Genomic DNA, 10,739 nt, shown 5'->3' on the forward strand with positions numbered 1-10,739 from the left:
TGCTTCATTCTGTACTCCAAGGCCAAATTTGCCTGTTACTCCAGATATCTCTTGGTTTCCTACTTTTGCATTCCAGTCCCCTGTAATGAAAAGGATGTCTTTTTAGGGTGTTAGTTCTAGAAGGTCTTGTAGGTTTTCATAGAACCATTCAATTTCAGCTTCTTCAGCATTACTGGTTGGGGCATAGACTTGGTTTACTGTGGTAAAGAATGGTTTGTCTTGGAAACCAACAAAGATCATTCAGTCATTTTTGAGATTGCATCCGAGTACTGCATTTTGTACTCTTTTTTTTTTTTTTTTTTTTTTTTTTTACTATGAGAGCTACTCCACTCCATTTCTTCTAAGGCATTCTTGCCCACAGTAGTAGATATAATGGCCTTCTCAGTTATTTCTCCATTACAGTACATTTGAGTTCACTGATTCCTAAAATGTTGATGTTCACTCTTACCATCTCCTGTTTGACCATTTCAGTTTAACTTGATTCATGGACCTAACATTCCAGGTTCCTATGCAGTATTGCTCTTTACAGTATTGGACTTTACTTCCATCACCAGTCATATCCATAACTGGGTTTTTTTTTTTTTTTTTTTTTTTTTTTTTTTTTTGCTTTGGCTCCATCTCTTCAGTTTTTCTGGAGTTTTTTCTCCACTGATCTCCAGTAGCATATTGGGCAACTACGGACCTGGGGAGTTCACCTTTCAGTGTCCTATCTTTTTACCTTTTCATACTGTTCATGGGGTTCTCAGGGAAAGAATACTGAAGTGGTTTGCCATTCCCTTCTCCAGTGGACCACATTTTGTCAGAACTCTCCACCATGACTGATCTGTCTTGGGTGGCCCTCATGGCTCATAGTTTCATTGAGTTAGACAAGGATGTGAACCATGTGATCAGTTTGATTAGATTTCTGTGATTGTGGTTTTCATTCTATCTTCCCTCTGATGGATAAGGATAAGAGGCTTATGGAAGCTTCCTGATGGAAGAGACTGACTGTTGGGGGAACTGGATCTTGTTCTGATGGGCGAGGTCATGCTCAGTAAATCTTTAATCCAATTTTCTGATGGGGCTGTGTTCCTCCCTGTTGCTTGACCTGAGGCCAAACTATGGTGGAGGTAATGAAGATAACAGTGGCCTCCTTCACAAGGCCCCATGCATGCACTGCTGCACTCAGTACCCCGACCCTGCAGCAGGCCACTGCCGACCCATGCCTCCACCAGAGACTCCTGGACACTCATGGGCAAGTCTGGGTCAGTCTCTTGTGGGGTCACTGTTCCTTTCTCCTGGGTTCTGTTGTGCACAAGGTTTTGTTTGTGCCCTCCGGGACTCTGTTCCCCCAGTTCTTTGTAAGTTCTGGTGGCTCTATGGTGGGGTTAATGGCAACCTCCTCCAAGAGGGCTTATGCCATACCCATGTCTGCATCCAGAGCCCCTGCCCTGCAGCAGGCCACTGCTGACCCATACCTCCACAAGAGACACTCAAACACTCAAAAGTAGGTCTGGCTCAGTCTCTGTGGGTTCTCCTGGTGTGGATAAGTTTTTGTTTGAGCCCTCCAAGCCTCTCTGGTCAGTATGGGGTTTCATTCTAAACGTGATTTCGCCCCTCCTATCATCTTCTTCGGGCTTCTCCTTTGCTCTTGGATGTGAGGTATCTTTTTGTGGTGGGATCCAACATTCTCCTGTGGACAGTTGTTCAGCAGCAAGTTGTAATTTTGGAGTTCTCACTTGAGAAGATGACCACACATCCTTCTACTCCACCATCTTGGATATATCTTACAATCAGTCATAATCATATATACTTTTATATATATGTACACACACACATCCATATATACCCCTTCCCTCTTGAGCCTCCTATTTTATGATCCTTTTCTGAGCCACTCGATAGCTGTGGTAAAGGAGAATATATAGAGAAATAGATATTACTTAAGACCAGAACTCAATCAAGCAAGACAGACAGAAATTCTGTTTTGGTGATATGTTCCATACATCAGTGTACCACTGAAGTGGCTAACTCATGAGTTGAAATTTGCTGGAGGTAAATTAAAATCACAACAGGAAATTATGGAATGAGCAAATGTTCAGTGGTTTACACTTTAGCGGTAAGATGAGGATAAAAAAGTAATTTGATAGGAAAGAAGGAGAGAATAGTATAAAAGACAAAGGATTAAATGATAGCAGAGAAGGAATTTGACTTTGTGCTAGAAATAGTAACAATATTGCAGGTAAAGTTTTATGGAATAAAGGTTTAAAAAAAAAAAAAACGAGTAAAGGGAAAGTTCCTAAAATACTCAAAACAATTTTGGAAAAATAATTATAAGTGGGAAGAATCATTCTTCATGTGGTTAAGGCCTGACTTATAGTTATAGAAACCAAGATAGTATGATGGTTTTGGTAGAGGGGTAGACATATGAGTGAATGAAACTTGGAATTCACTTATTAAAATGCATTCGCTCTATGAATGATTCTGTCAAAAGAGTGAAAAGGCAAATGGCAGATTGAGAGGAAATATTACCAAATCACATATCTGAAAAAAACCTTATATATAGAATATGTGAATAACTCTCAAAACTCAAAAATATAAATTTTCCAATTAGAAATGGGAAAAAAATATGCATGTAGGTTTCATTGAACAGTACATACAGAAGGAAAATAAGCCTGTGAAAAGATGCTCATAACATTAGACATTACATAAATAAAATTAAAATCATCATGAAATATAGCTATATATTATCAGAACAGATTTAATGAAAAATAACAATTCCAAATGAAGGCAGTAGTGTAGCAAAAACAGATCACTCATACAGTATAGGTGGAAGTGCAGAAAGCATAATTACCCTAGAAGCTAAACCCAACAGCAGTACGCAAAATGAGAACTTCCGGATGTTCAAGCTGGATTTAGAAAAGGCAGAGGAACCAGAGATCAAATTGCCAACATCTGTTGGATAATAGAAAAAGCAAGATAATTCCAGAAAAACATCTACTTCTTCGTTGACTACATTAAACCTTTGACTGTGTTAATCACAACAAACTGGAAAATTCTTAAAGAGATGACAATACCAGACCACCATTCCTGCCTCCTGAGAAATCTGTATGTAAGTCAAGAAGCAACAGTTAGAATTGTACATGAAACAATGGACTGGTTCCAAATCGGGAAAGGAGTAGTTCAAAGCTGTATATTGTCACCCTTTTTATTTAACTTATATGCAGAGTACATCATGCAGAACACCAGGTTAGATGATGCATAAGATGGAATCAAGATTGCAGGGAGAATTATCAATAAGCTCAGATATGAAGATGACACCACCTTTATGGCAGAAAGCAAAAAGAAACTAGAGAGACTCTCAATGAACATGAAAGAGGAGAGTGACAAAACTGGCTTAAAATTCAATATACAAAAAACTAAGAGCACAGCATCCATTCCCATCACTTCAAGGAAAACAGATGAGGAAACAATGGAAACAGTGACAGACTTTATTTTCTTGTGCTCCAAAATCAATGCAGATGGTGACAGCAGCCATGCAATTCAAAGATGCTTGCTCCTTGGAACAAAAGTTATGACCAACCTAGATGGCGTATTTAAAAGCAGAGACATTACATTGCTAACAAACGTCCGTCTAGTCAAAGCTAAGGTTTTTCCAATAGTCATGTATGGATGCGATAGTTGGACCATTAACAAGGCTGAGCACTGAAAAATTGATGCTTTTCAATTGTAGTCTTTGAGAAGACTCTTAAGAGTTCCTTGGATTGCAAGGAGATCAAACCTGTCAATCCTCAAGGAAATCAGTCTTGAATATGCATTGGAAGGACTGATGCTGAAGCTCAAACTCCAATACTTTGGCCACCTGATGCCAACAGCTGATTCATTTGAAAAGACTCTGATGCTGGCAAAGACTGAAGGCAGGAGGAGAAGGGGACGACAGAGGATGAGATGGTTGGATGGCATCACCGACTCAATGGACATGAGTTTGAGGAAGTTTTAGGAGATGAAGGACAGGGAGCCTGGTGTGCTACAGTCCATGGGGTCGTAAAGAGTCAGCTATTACTGAGCAACTGAACAACGACGGTGTAATTTATATCAGCTTCTGTAGGTAAATGGGGCTTCCTCAGTGGTCCTAGTGGTAAAGAGCCCTCCTGCCAAAACAGGTGACATTAAGAACCCGGGTTCAATCCTTGGCTCAGGAGGATCCCCTGGAGAAGGTCATACAGTCCACTCAAGCATTCTTGCCTGCAGAATCCCATGGACAGGGGAGCCTGGCGGGCTACAGTCCATAGGTTTGCAAAGAGTTGGACATGACTGAAGCAACTTAGCATGCATTCATGCACTGTCAATAAATAGTTTAAAAAACTGTCATATTACCATGGAACATATATGAGAATAAAATGTAATGCAACATATCTGATGATTGTTAAGTGAAAAAACTCAACATGTAGAAAACTAAGATCATGACAACTGGTCCCATCACTTCATGGCAAATAGATGGGGAAACAGTGACAGACTTTATTGTTTTGGACAATGCAGATGGTGACTGCAGCCATGAAATTAAAAGATGCTTACTCCTTGGAAGGAAAGTTATGACCAACCTAGACAGCATATTAAAAAGCAGAGACATTACATTGCCAACAAAGGTCCATCTAATCAAAGCTATAGTTTTTCCAGTAGTCATGTATGGATGTGAGAGTTGGACTATAAAGAAAGCTGAGCACTGAAGAACTGATGGTTTTGAACTATGGTGTTGGAGCTGACTCATTGGAAAAGGCTCTGATGCTGGGAAAGATTGAAGGTGGGAGGTGAAAGGGACGATAGAGGATGAGATGGTTCAGTGGCATCACCGACTCAACGGACATGAGTTTAAGTAAACTCTGGGAGTTGATGATGGACAAGGAGGCCTGGCATGCTGCAGCCCATGGGGTCTCAAACAGTTGGACACGACTGAGCGACTGAACTGAGCTGACATGTAAAAAAAAACACTTTCAAAATGATACATATGGAAGAATTCAATGTATGTAACATTTGTAAAACAAATATTTATAAAGATGCATGTCAGCTAATGGATGCCAGCATTTGATGGGAAGGTGCTGGGAATGGATGCAGTTATAAAGAGGTGACAGAAGAGTTTTGTGATTGTGTGACTATTTTGATTGTGATGGTCATAATGCAAGGTTAGATATAAGCCAAATCCATGGAACAACACACACACACACACACACACACACACACAAGAGTGCATATATAAATGGTGAAGTCTACTAAGATCTATGCAAGCTTCTAGGTGATCAGTCCCTTCAATTGTATCCGACTCTATGCAACCCTATGGACTGGACCCCACCAGGCTCCTCTGTCTATGGAATTTTTTTCCTTTTTTTTTAATGCAAGAATACTGGCGTGCATCACCATGACCTCCTCTGGGGATCTTCTCTGCCCAGGGACTGAACCTGCCTCTGTCTCCATCTCCTTCATTGCAGGTGGAGCCACGTGGGAAGCTTCTATAGATTAAACCAGTGTAAGTCTGTTGATCTTCATATTGCATTATAAGGTTAAGAAGGGAAGGTGTGAAAATGCTGTATTTTCTGTGTATGTCTTGTATGTCTTTGCACCTGGCCAAGTGTCTATACTATTTTTATTCAAAATGAAAAGTCAAAAATAGAGCGTGAGAACTAAAAAAAAAAAAAAAAAAGTAAGAAAGACTGCAATTTGGGATTAAACATGATTTTGCAGGTTGGAGTTTCTTATAAGGGAGGAGATGAGTATTTTTTTTTTTTTTTTTTTTTTTGAGGAATAATATAGATTTTGGAAGAAAAAAGAGGAAATGAGAGAATTGTTTAATAAAGGAGTCAACAGTAGTTTCTGAAATAGTTTGTTTGTTGTTTGGCTATGTTCATTTTTCATTCCAGTATTGTTGGTCAGTCAAACTCATGTAACCCCATGTAGCTATTTGTAACCCCATGGTTTGCAGCATACCGGGCTTCTCTGTCCTTCACTATGTCCTGGAGTTTGCTCAAATTCACGTCCATTGAGTCGGTGATGCTATCTAATCATCTCATCCTCTGTCGCCCCTTCTCCTCTTGCCTTCAATCTTTCCCAGCATCAGGGTCTTTTCCAGTGAGCAGCTCTTTGCATCAGGTGGCCAAATACTGGAGCTTCAGCTTCAGCATCAGTCCTTCCAATGAATATTCAGGGTGGATTTCCTTTAGGATTGACTGGTTTGATCTCCTTGCTGTCCAAATGACTAAAGAGTCTTCTCCAGCACCACAATGTGAAAGCTTAAATTTTTCGGTACTCAGCCCTCTTTATGGTCTAACTCTCACATCCATACATGACTACTGGAAAAACATAGCATTGACTATATTAATCTTTAATAGGAATAGAGAAAGATAGCCTTCATTCCAGAAGATAGTGATTTCAAGGGAAATGAAAATGAAAATATGGACACAGAATAATGTCTAGGTAAAGATTAAAATATGAAGAACGGAAAATCATCTTGATAGTAACTTTAGACCTGAATATGAAATGGCATACTTTACTAAGCAAGTAAACAGATTTGTATTACCTTATATAAAAGTTCTTCAATTCAGTAAACTTTTTTACTATTCAGTTTGTTAAACTAACAATCCAAGATAAAAGAATATTCAAAACTCTAACTCCAAACAGTAGCCCCCTATGTTTATTGCAACATTATTTACAAGAGCCAAGACAAGGAAACAGAGTAACTGTCCATTGATGGATGAAGGAATAAAGAAAATGTGGTATATACATGCAATAAAACACTATTCAGGGATAACAAAGAAGGAAATCCTGCTACATGTGACAACATTGATTATCCTTAAAGACATTATGATAAGTGGAAAAGCAAGACACAGAAAGACAAATACCATATGATCTCATTTACATGTGGAATCTGAAAAACAAATAAATTTTGATACAGTGAAAAAACTGTATATATATATATATACACATATAACCAGAAGTCATTTGACAATGAGTTAAGGTAGTCAAAATGTACAGATCTCCAGTTGTAGAATAAATAAATCCTGTAATGTACAACTGTAACCCTAGCCTAGCTAATAATACTACAGTATTTATTTTAAAATTGCTAAAAGAGTAAATCCCCAAATTTTTTATCACAAGAAAAAGAAAAATTTGTAATTATGCAATATGTTGAACATTATTTAGACTTTCTGTGGTTATTATTTCACAATACATATATGTATATCTAATCATTATGGTATAGACCTAAAACTAATACAATGATATAAATGATAGCTAATTAATTTTAATAAGAAATGAATGTTATTAGAATAGATTGGACAGTATGAAAAAGCATCATACCAGGTAGTAAAAATCAAAAATATTGTTGGTAAGATACATAGAATTAAAGAAAACATAGAAAAATAAAAGATGAATAAGATTACAATTTCAGGCAATTATAACAATATAAACTACATCTATAATAAATTACTTAAAATTAATCTATTCAATGACTGTGATTAGCTAATAGTGAAAAACTAAATATATGTTTGCAGTTTAATATGCTAATTTTTTAGATTAGATTGGTTTTCTAGGATAAATCACAAGTTATTAGGCAATTCATGTGAGTGTAAGTTCTAAATATAACTGATGCTAAAATAAACAATGCGCTTTCTTTGTCAGTCCTTATTTTTGCTTGAGAAATTTTAATAAATACATAAATATATGATAGATTTTCTTTTAATGTATTTTTCTGAAAAGCCTGTGAAAATCATTGAACAGCCCCTTTTAACTATAAGATTACCTACCCATCATAAAGATATTAGAAGTATTTTAGTAGACAAAAAAGCATGATCCATACCATTTATTATAAACAATATTTTATCATATATATATATATTTTTTTTTTTCTAAATTAGCAAACAGTAAGAGTACCACAATTTGATTTGAAATATTTCAGAATTATTTCATTGAAATCTAATGGGGGTGCATGTTTGGGGTTGTGAAGTTTTTTTAGGATGAATACACATTGATGGATGAAGAAATAAATATTTTATTATTCTTATATAAAGTTTTACTTTTTTGTATTTTAATATAAGGAAACATTTTTTTTTTTCATTTTAAAACCTTAGACTCTTATTCATTGGACCCAAAGGAGTATATGTTAGCATTCAGATATTTTTAAATAATGAAATATATTGAGTATATTTTATCACTTTAATAAAAATATATGTTCAATATCTCTAATTTTCTCAGAAATATTCTTCAATCTACTGTATTATAGACAAATTTCTTTAGCAATATAATGCATTCATTACATTGGTGTTACACTATTCATAGAAGATAGGACAGATTTAATAAAATACACTTCTATATTCATAGAAGATAGGACAGATTTAATAAAATACACAACTATGATTTAACAAAAAAAATGAGAAAATATCACAGAAATTGTGGATTTTCAGTACAAAATACATATGTAAACCAAATTAGTTATTCATAATTTAGTCATCCTTTGCTAGGATATAAGAACTTTTGTCTATAATATTAAATTCACTATACTCTTCTGAAATTGCAGGATGAAAACAAGTTTCTAAGAAAAAATAAACAATTTTATTCAAATTATCTGATCACGATAGAGGTCTAAGTCATCAACAACCGAAGTAAAGTTTAATTTTCAGTTCATTCCTGATTTTGAATTTTTAGTAAAAGAAAATTTAACTGTAGCTAATTGTAAGAAAGTCACTAGAAATCCTTAAGAATGCGCTATAGCATGTAAACATTTTTTTAAGCAGGTAAACACATACATAAAGATACACATGCATACTTTGAGAAATACATACATACACTTATACTAAGTTTAAGTGACATTTAAAATCATCTCTTTATTGTGACACGTGTATATGGCTTTTCTTAAATGCAAAATAATTTTAATTTATTTGGCAGCAAAAGCTGCTCTGGTTTCCCCCACAGAAAAACCTCACTGTTTCTTCTTATAATCCAGGTAAACATTAAAAATAAACTCCAATTTGTCTTTGATATTAAATGTCTTTCTCTTTTACTGTAATTCCTTGCACAGTTTCTTGATGATGTGAAGACCACATATAAAATCCAATTTTGTAAAACATACTCTTTAAAATTTAAAACCATGTCCACACTAAGAGTTATCCAGGAAGGTTTTTCTTAGATGGAAATAAATAGTCCATTCAACCCTATATAACTGCCATTTCATCACAAATTGAAGGCAAGCCTGGATAAATAGGAATAAAAACATTTAAAGCCCCATAAATTCAATGAGTTTTCAATTCCTTCCAATCTGCTTGTTTTACTACAATCTAGTAAAGAATCAGCAATTATCTTCACAATTTTCTTTAAATAAACACATACTATGAATTATTTATTTACAAAGACTTTATTATATTTAAAAGAAATCCCCCTTTTGATAACTGTTGGCATTTTATAAAGTCTAGATATATCTTCAAATAGTCTTTCTCATTCTAGAAATCACTTTGCTATATTTTGTAAGATACCTAATGTCAACAATTATATACATAATTGCATACTGTTAAAAATATCTGTTATAATAGCATAATTTACTAATTCTTATATAGCTAAGAAGTAATATGCACATACAATGTGAAGTTATTAGAAATCTTGACATTTTAATAAACTGGTCCTCTGAAACTCATTTTCCAAAAAATACAACAATTTTGCTATTAATAACATTATGCTAAAGTTATTACAATATATAAAAATGCAACACTCCTATTAAACCACTCATTTTCCAAATTATCTAAAGCTCCTCATAACTACTGGCTCCCAGGCAAAATGATCAAGTACACCTCCAGAGCAAAACAAGTAGTTCAATTATGCACTGTTCATAAAAGAGGCAAAATTAGATAGGGATGATTTTTCATAGCTGTGTATTTCAATTTGTAAGAACTAATCAATTAAATACCACAATACATTTCAGGAAGAGAAGAGAAAATGCAGGAGAAATCATCTGAGGAGCAAATGTTGAGAGTCGGCTAAAAGTAGCAATGAAGGTAAACTAATGTAATTAAAGGCATTAGAAGACAAAATTTAACTTCCCAGCTCCTTTCCTAACTAGTTTTGGAATCTCAGACAAACTACTTTCATTCTCTAGGTTTCAACTTCCTCATTTATAAAATACGAAGGTTGTCTTAACTGATTTCTTTTTTTTTTTTCTTTTTTTTTTATTATTATTATTATTTTTTTTTTTCCAGTGGGTTTTGTCATACATTGATATGAATCAGCCATGGATTTACATGTATTCCCAATCCCGATCCCCCCTCCCACCTCCCTCTCCACCCGATTCCTCTGGGTCTTCCCAGTGCACCAGGCCGGAGCACTTGTCTCGTGCATCCCACCTGGGCTGGTGATCTGTTTCACCATAGATAGTATACATGCTGTTCTTTTGAAATATCCCACCCTCACATTCTCCCACAAAGTTCAAAAGTCTGTTCTGTATTTCTGTGTCTCTTTTTCTGTTCTGCATATGGGGTTATCGTTATCACCTTTCTAAATTCCATATACATGTGTCAGTATGCTATAATGTTCTTTATCTTTCTGGCTTACTTCACTCTGTATAAGGGGCTCCAGCTTCATCCATCTCATTAGGACTGGTTCAAATGAATTCTTTTTAATGGCTGAGTAATATTCCATGGTGTATATGTACCACAGCTTCCTTATCCATTCATCTGCTGATGGGCATCTAGGTTGCTTCCATGTCCTGGCTATTATAAACAGTGCTGCGA

Source organism: Dama dama, chromosome 30, assembly GCF_033118175.1.
Source record: "Dama dama isolate Ldn47 chromosome 30, ASM3311817v1, whole genome shotgun sequence".
Taxonomy (NCBI): Eukaryota; Metazoa; Chordata; class Mammalia; order Artiodactyla; family Cervidae; genus Dama; species Dama dama.